Raw genomic sequence first — 6,506 nt, 5'->3', positions numbered from 1 at the left:
TCCAGACCAAGGAGGGGCAATGGACACCCCATGGGGGGCCCCAGAGGGAGCAGCCCCCTCCATGGAACCCTCCCAGGTTGATTACAATGCAAGAAGGGCCCAACGTCCCCAGCGCCGTGCCCTCCGTGCCCTTGAGAGGCAGGCCTTGCGCTGCCTCCCTCCACCTGTTATCTGGCGGGATAAGGTGCGCCTGCCCCCCCCACCTCCCCCCCCAACAAGGGCCACAAGCCTCCTTTGAAGGGCCTCTTAATCTCCGCTCTGGGCCAGTCAGTGTTTGGCTTGGGCCTAATCAGGACTCCGCGCCCTCCAAGAGGTTCTGCTCAAGGGCACATGGGATGCGGAGGGGGGGGGGATGGGGGGGGGCAGGGCACACGTGGATTGCAAGAGCTCAGCCCAGGAGGAAAGGCGCCTCCTGAGCATGCACAGAAGGCCTGGGGAAGAGTTACTGAGAAGCAATGGGGGGGGGGGGGAGGTGGGCAGTCCAGGGAGGGGTCTGGTTGCATTCACAGTTTCAGCTGATGTTCAGAGTCCAAGGGTCCTGAAACCCCCCAGAAAGAAAGGAAGGGAGGGAAAAAGAAAAGAAAACAAGAGCACAAGGGACAGGCAGGAAGGAAGGAAGGAAGGAAGGAGGAGAAAATTCCAAGAGGCCCCAGAAATCTGGCAGCCGCTCAAAACAAATGCAGAAAATCACTGAAGAGGGAGGGAGGCAGGGAGGCGGGAGTCTGTGGGTTGGGGGGGGGCTGCGGGGGAAAGGTGGCCCCCTCCTGCCCAAAGCCCCCCCCTCCTCTGTGACCCTGATATATTGGGGGGGGGGGCAGAGAACATGGCCAAAGTTTAGGAAACTGGGTGGGATAGGAAACAGAGAAGCCCCCTCCCCTCTTTTGGCTGGGTGGACGGGGGGGGGGGGGGCACCTGCATAGGACGACAAGCGATGCACCCCAAGAGTCTTTGGGATCCAGGGTCCACCAAGGAACAAATGGGAGGGATTTAAAGAGGGGAGGGGGTGTCCAAGGCGATCCTGCCCCCCCCCATGAAACTGATGTATCAGCAGCAGTCTAGGGAGCCGTGGTGGCACAATGGGTTTAACCCTTGTGCCGACTGAACTGCTGGCCTGAAGATCTGAAGGTCAGCAGTTCGAATACGTGAGATGGGGTGAGCTCCCATCCATCAGCCCCAGCTTCCTATGCGGGGACATGAGAGAAGCCTCACAGCAGGATGGGAACATATCCAGGCAATGTCCCCTGGGCAGCGTCTCTATAAACAGCCAATTCTCTCACAACAGAAGCCACTTGCAGTATGTTCTCAAGTTGGGTGAGCTCCCGTCTGTCAGCTCTAGCTTGCGGGGACATGAGAGAACCCTCCCAGCAGGATGGGAACATATCCGGGCAATATCCCCTGGGCAACGTCTCTGTAAACAGCCAATTCTCTCATGCCAGAAGCCACTTGCAGTATGTTCTCAAGTTGGGTGAGCTCCCGTCTGTCAGCTCTAGCTTGCGGGGACATGAGAGAAGCCTCCCAGCAGGATGGGAACATATCTGGGCAATGTCCCCTGGGCAAAGTCTCTGTAAACAGCCAATTCTCTCACGCCAGAAGCCACTTGCAGTATGTTCTCAAGTTGGGTGAGCTCCCATCTGTCAGCTCTAGCTTGCGGGGACATGAGAGAAGCCTCCCAGCAGGATGGGAACATATCCGGGCAATGTCCCCTGGGCAACGTCTCTGTAAACAGCCAATTCTCTCACACCAGAAGCCACTTGCAGTATGTCCTCAAGTTGGGTGAGCTCCCATCTGTCAGCTCTAGCTTGCGGGGACATGAGAGAAGCCTCCCAGCGGGATGGTAACACATCCAGGAGTTCCCTCCGTAGATTCTCTCACACCAGAAGAAACTTGCGGTATATTCTCAATTGGCTTCTGACACAATAAATAAATAAGGCCGCAATCTGGCCCTTCAGGGCTGCTCCCCCCTGAGTGACCCTCAGGGTCAGGGCTGAGGGTCACTCAGGTCATCTTTTATCTTCCTGATGGGAGGAAACCTCCGATAAAAGCAACTGAATCCAAATTGCAACTTCCAATAAAAGAAACTGAATCCAAATTGCAACCTCCGATAAAAGCAACTGAATCCAAAAAGCAAAGAAAGTGGACAAGGGGCAACTGAGGAGGGGTCGAGCCAGCCTCACTGGGGGGAGTGGACCTGAGAAGGCCACCAAGTCTGACCCACACTGGGTTGCCCCCAGAAAGTGTCCAGCGGCCACCCAGTTGTTTGGTCTGCAGCAGAACAGGATCCACACACAAGGCACACTTGCAAGGTCTTGCGGTCAAGCGTCCAGGCACGGCTGTATTCAAATCCTTTGCAGACAAAGAACGCAGCTCCCGTGCCCGTCCTCACCTGCCCTTCTGGGGTGACCTTGCCGTTTGGGGGTCTCTTCCTGGATTGGGGGGGCGGGTTCCCCGCCCCCCCAATCCAGGAAGAGACCCCCAAATGGCAAGGTCACCCCAGAAGGGCAGGTGAGGACGGGCATGAGAGCCGGCTCCGTTTCCTCCGCTTGCAAGGAGCACCAAAGCAAGGCAAACCAGGGTGCAAGAGGAGGAACGTGCCGCAAGGCAGCAAGAGCAGGAGCAGAGATAAGGAGCAAAGGAGATTATTCCCAAGCGGCCTGTTACCATTTGCTTAAAGGATGTGATTGCTGCGAGATAACAGGCTGATGTGATAAAGCCCTCGGGTGCAAGAATGTCCTTACACTCCCACCTGAACATTGGGAAGAACTTCCTGGAAGTAGGAAGATCTGCTCGTAGGATATGAATCCGGCGGAGTCTTCTACTCTGGAGGTTCAGAAGCAGAGGCTGGATGGCCATCTGTCGGGAGGGATTTGGTGGCGCCTTCCTCCATGGAAGAAGAAGGCTGGACTGCATGGCCTTTGGCGGTCCTTTCGAACTCTTGGATTCTATCTATCTATCTTCCTGCCAACCTAGCAGTTCGAAAACATGCCAATGTGAGTAGATCAATAGGTATCGCTCTGGCGGGAAGGTAACGCTGCTCCATGCAGTCATGCCAGTGGCCACATGACCTTGGAGGTGTCTATGGACAACACCGGCTCTTTGGCTTAGAAATGGAGATGAGCATCAACCCCCAGAGTCAGACATGACTGGACTTAACATCAGGGGAAACCTTTACCTTTATCTATCTATCTATCTATCTATCTATCTATCTATCTATCTATCTATCTATCTATCTCCTTCTCTGGAGGTTGTGAAACAGAGGCTGGATGGCCATCTGTCAGGAGGGATTGGGTGGTGCCTTCCTCCATGGCAGAAAAAGGCTGGATTGCATGGCCTTTGGTGGTCCCTTCAAACTCTTGGATTCTATCTATCTATCTATCTATCTATCTATCTATCTATCTATCTATCTATCTATCTATCTCCTTCTCTGGAGGTTGTGAAGCAGAGGCTGGATGGCCATCTGTCGGGAGGGATTGGGTGGTGCCTTCCTCCATGGCAGAAGGGGACTGGACTGCATGGCCTTTGGTGGTCCCTTCAAACACTTGGATTCTATCTATCTATCTATCTATCTATCTATCTATCTATCTATCTATCTATCTATCTCCTTCTCTGGAGGTTGTGAAACAGAGGCTGGATGGCCATCTGTCAGGAGGGATTGGGTGGTGCCTTCCTCCATGGCAGAAAAAGGCTGGATTGCATGGCCTTTGGTGGTCCCTTCAAACTCTTGGATTCTATCTATCTATCTATCTATCTATCTATCTATCTATCTATCTATCTATCTCCTTCTCTGGAGGTTGTGAAGCAGAGGCTGGATGGCCATCTGTCGGGAGGGATTGGGTGGTGCCTTCCTCCATGGCAGAAGGGGGCTGGACTGCATGGCCTTTGGTGGTCCCTTCAAACACTTGGATTCTATCTATCTATCTATCTATCTATCTATCTATCTATCTATCTATCTATCTATCTCCTTCTCTGGAGGTTGTGAAACAGAGGCTGGATGGCCATCTGTCAGGAGGGATTGGGTGGTGCCTTCCTCCATGGCAGAAGTGGGCTGGACTGCATGGCCTTTGGTGGTCCCTTCAAACTCTTGGATTCTATCTATCTATCTATCTATCTATCTATCTATCTATCTATCTATCTATCTATTTATCTATCTATCTCCTTCTCTGGAGGTTGTGAAGCAGAGGTTGGATGGCCATCTGTCGGGAGGGATTGGGTGGTGCCTTCCTCCATGGCAGAAGTGGGCTGGACTGCATGGCCTTTGGTGGTCCCTTCAAACTCTTGGATTCTATCTATCTATCTATCTATCTATCTATCTATCTATCTATCTATCTATCTATCTATCTCCTTCTCTGGAGGTTGTGAAGCAGAGGTTGGATGGCCATCTGTCGGGAGGGATTGGGTGGTGCCTTCCTCCATGGCAGAAGTGGGCTGGACTGCATGGCCTTTGATGGTTCCTTCAAACTCTTGGATTCTATCTATCTATCTATCTATCTATCTATCTATCTATCTATCTATCTATCTATCTATCTCCTTCTCTGGAGGTTGTGAAGCAGAGGTTGGATGGCCATCTGTCGGGAGGGATTGGGTGGTGCCTTCCTCCATGGAAGAAGTGGGCTGGACTGCATGGCCTTTGGTGGTCCCTTCAAACTCTTGGATTCTATCTATCTATCTATCTATCTATCTATCTATCTATCTATCTCCTTCTCTGGAGGTTGTGAAGCAGAGGCTGGATGGCCATCTGTCGGGAGGGATTGGGTGGTGCCTTCCTCCATGGCAGAAGTGGGCTGGACTGCATGGCCTTTGGTGGTCCCTTCAAACTCTTGGATTCTATCTATCTATCTATCTATCTATCTATCTATCTATCTATCTATCTCCTTCTCTGGAGGTTGTGAAGCAGAGGTTGGATGGCCATCTGTCGGGAGGGATTGAGTGGTGCCTTCCTCCATGGCAGAAGTGGGCTGGACTGCATGGCCTTTGATGGTTCCTTCAAACTCTTGGATTCTATCTATCTATCTATCTATCTATCTATCTATCTATCTATCTATCTATCTCCTTCTCTGGAGGTTGTGAAGCAGAGGTTGGATGGCCATCTGTCGGGAGGGATTGGGTGGTGCCTTCCTCCATGGAAGAAGTGGGCTGGACTGCATGGCCTTTGGTGGTCCCTTCAAACTCTTGGATTCTATCTATCTATCTATCTATCTATCTATCTATCTATCTATCTATCTATCTCCTTCTCTGGAGGTTGTGAAGCAGAGGTTGGATGGCCATCTGTCGGGAGGGATTGAGTGGTGCCTTCCTCCATGGCAGAAGTGGGCTGGACTGCATGGCCTTTGATGGTTCCTTCAAACTCTTGGATTCTATCTATCTATCTATCTATCTATCTATCTATCTATCTATCTATCTATCTCCTTCTCTGGAGGTTGTGAAGCAGAGGTTGGATGGCCATCTGTCGGGAGGGATTGGGTGGTGCCTTCCTCCATGGAAGAAGTGGGCTGGACTGCATGGCCTTTGGTGGTCCCTTCAAACTCTTGGATTCTATCTATCTATCTATCTATCTATCTATCTATCTATCTATCTATCTATCTATCTATCTCCTTCTCTGGAGGTTGTGAAGCAGAGGTTGGATGGCCATCTGTCGGGAGGGATTGAGTGGTGCCTTCCTCCATGGCAGAAGTGGGCTGGACTGCATGGCCTTTGGTGGTCCCTTCAAACTCTTGGATTCTATCTATCTATCTATCTATTTATCTATCTATCTCCTTCTCTGGAGGTTGTGAAGCAGAGGTTGGATGGCCATCTGTCGAGAGGGATTGAGTGGTGCCTTCCTCCATGGCAGAAGTGGGCTGGACTGCATGGCCTTTGGTGGTCCCTTCAAACTCTTGGATTCTATCTATCTATCTATCTATCTATCTATCTATCTATCTATCTATCTATCTATCTCCTTCTCTGGAGGTTGTGAAGCAGAGGTTGGATGGCCATCTGTCGGGAGGGATTGAGTGGTGCCTTCCTCCATGGCAGAAGTGGGCTGGACTGCATGGCCTTTGGTGGTCCCTTCAAACTCTTGGATTCTATCTATCTATCTATCTATTTATCTATCTATCTCCTTCTCTGGAGGTTGTGAAGCAGAGGTTGGATGGCCATCTGTCGAGAGGGATTGAGTGGTGCCTTCCTCCATGGCAGAAGTGGGCTGGACTGCATGGCCTTTGGTGGTCCCTTCAAACTCTTGGATTCTATCTATCTATCTATCTATCTATTTATCTATCTATCTCCTTCTCTGGAGGTTGTGAAGCAGAGGTTGGATGGCCATCTGTCGGGAGGGATTGGGTGGTGCCTTCCTCCATGGCAGAAGTGGGCTGGACTGCATGGCCTTTGGTGGTCCCTTCAAACTCTTGGATTCTATCTATCTATCTATCTATCTATCTATCTATCTATCTATCTATCTCCTTCTCTGGAGGTTGTGAAGCAGAGGTTGGATGGCCATCTGTCGGGAGGGATTGGGTGGTGCCTTCCTCCAT

This window comes from Anolis carolinensis, chromosome 6 (assembly GCF_035594765.1).
Source record: "Anolis carolinensis isolate JA03-04 chromosome 6, rAnoCar3.1.pri, whole genome shotgun sequence".
Taxonomy (NCBI): Eukaryota; Metazoa; Chordata; class Lepidosauria; order Squamata; family Dactyloidae; genus Anolis; species Anolis carolinensis.
This window is presented reverse-complemented; position numbering follows the sequence as displayed.